This window comes from Amphimedon queenslandica, unplaced genomic scaffold (genome assembly GCF_000090795.2).
Source record: "Amphimedon queenslandica unplaced genomic scaffold, v1.1 AMPQUscaffold_10880, whole genome shotgun sequence".
In the NCBI taxonomy this organism is placed as follows: Eukaryota; Metazoa; Porifera; class Demospongiae; order Haplosclerida; family Niphatidae; genus Amphimedon; species Amphimedon queenslandica.
This window is the reverse complement of record NW_003548872.1, coordinates 5,597-7,842: the sequence shown is the minus strand read 5'-3', so window position 1 is coordinate 7,842 and position 2,246 is coordinate 5,597. Positions and strand designations below refer to the sequence as shown.

Sequence of the window (2,246 nt, the reverse complement as noted above, 5' to 3'; positions counted from 1 at the left end):
CTTCTCTGGTCCTGATACAATATAATTAATATACACATGTACTAACATTAAACTTGCATCATAAAAAGAACAGCACAATAATACTGACCTTTTAATGGTTCCACATACATTACCCTACCAACAATAATCCGCAGATCATCAGGATAAACTCCACCAGGGGACGCTCCATTCTTATTACGTAATCTCATTCTACACAATGAGTCACATGATAGTCACATGATGTACTTACTTGTCTAATTCAAGGACACAGTCAATTCCTTGTACTTTTGCTTCTTCAATAATTTGTTTCTTAAATTCTCTCACTGGTGTATCCTTAGTAAAAATAGACTTCATCATAAAATTACAAAACTAAAAAATAAAATAAAATATAAATTAATCATAATATTAATATTCTATACCTCTTTATTATTAACTTGTAATAAATATAATTTAATTCTTTTCTCTCCTCTTCCTAATCCTCTACCCAGTCTTACTATCAACTAGTAGATACACAAAGTAATAAAGAGATGAGTGTGTGTGTGTGTTATTAGTACTTATAATAGTATATAATGGAAAGGAGAAGTGAATCAAATAACACAAGAAACTATACCTCTGATCCAGAGTAAATAGCCATTAATGTATCATATAGTCCCTCCATTTCATATTCTTCATTACCACTGATTTTATACACTATAAAACCAGTAGGTGGTACACCAATCAGTGGAACTAGCTCCTCCTTCAATTGAGCTAATGTTATTCTCCTATCAACTTGTAACTGTATCTCTGTATTGAGTAAAAATAATGTTAATAGTGATATTTTTACGACCTGGGGGCAAAGCCCCCAGGTCGTTCCTATAATTGATTTCATCATCCGCTACATATATTTATTTATTTATTTGTATGTCCACACTTACATTTCTTCTATACATGTTGTATTGGAAAAATAACAAGCCTTAGCAACCAGCTGACCATGCTCCTTTACATAAGTGGGTGTGGCCACGGCTTTCTAACAGCAAGAGAACATAAAGATACTGTCTAAAACCTTCTCTAGAAGCATTTGAAGGTAGAAAAAACCTCTATAAGTCTTGATAAGTGCCCAGCTATGCATGCAAGGTGGTGAAATCAATTATAGGAATATTTTTACACTGTTACGCTTGTTATTATACATGTAATACAAGTTAATACTTACTTCTTTCTTTTTCTTTACTTTCTTCATTCATTGATATAATTTTCATTATTATTCCTCTTTTAGTAATGTTAGTTGCAGTGGGTGTGGCTTCAGGTCCAGGAGCCGGAGGTAGAGTAATGTTCAGTAATATTGAGTTGACGTGAAAATCAACATATCTGTACATCAGACAATTTTTGAATTCTTTTTGATAATCTTTAGGATCTGATGACACATACAACTGCGTCTTTGTGTGTATGTGTTTGGAGAAGAATAAAATAGATAGTATAAATATAATTAAATAGTTAACTACTGCATAAGCTTGCAGGAATTAATAAAGGCAGATTAGTCACAAAAGTAAAACCACACCCAGACATTGCACATGTATACATGATACTCATGTATATACATGAGAAAGTGCTGAAAAAGTAGATAAATATAGATACATGATTATAGGCATAGCAGTACATGAAATATTGATCTTGTATCTGTTATTAATAGTTATCAATGTTATTGAGTAATTTAATTACTCAATTAACCTTAATAACTAGTATTAAATTTGCTACTAACTACGCTTCAGTCACTGTTGACTATTCCCCCTTTTTCTGCTTACCTTATTGAGCACTTAATCTTTTTTAAAATAAAAGTTTAGTACAGTTATTTATCAGTTTATGTTGTGATAAGCTCATAGCAAAATACAAGTAAATACATGAAAGTAAATGGTGTTAGTAAAAGTGCATACATTATTTAAAAAATTAAATACAAGTAGATACATGGTAGATGAAAGGTGGATACATGATGCAATATGTCTGACCACACCAACAATTTCATTACTTGTTTGCATGGAATAATGATGAGTATCTCTTTTAGAGTGCTTCCTACATCACTAATATCATGGACTGAAGAGTCATCATACCAGTAACCCTTCTTCTCCACTACTATTCTCATACATGATGATTTGATATTAAATAACTAATTAAAGAAATGGACCAGATCAATGGAAGGAGATGACAGTATATATATTCTTCCTCTTACTTCTCCTATAAGTTGTTTTAATTCTTCAACAGTCCAACCTAGCTCTCCTCTCACTAGTTCAGCTGAT

The 2,246-nt window shown here is 31.7% G+C and overlaps 1 long non-coding RNA gene across 1 annotated transcript; it reads right to left on the bottom strand.

Annotated features, from left to right (window-relative positions):
- Positions 1-1,174: 1,174 nt before the first annotated feature.
- On the bottom strand, positions 1,175-2,246 carry LOC109589790 (uncharacterized). Its single transcript, XR_002188927.1, has 3 exons — positions 2,180-2,246; positions 1,979-2,116; positions 1,175-1,391 (listed from the first exon to the last, which is right to left on the bottom strand). It is a non-coding gene; the product is annotated as an uncharacterized LOC109589790 (long non-coding RNA).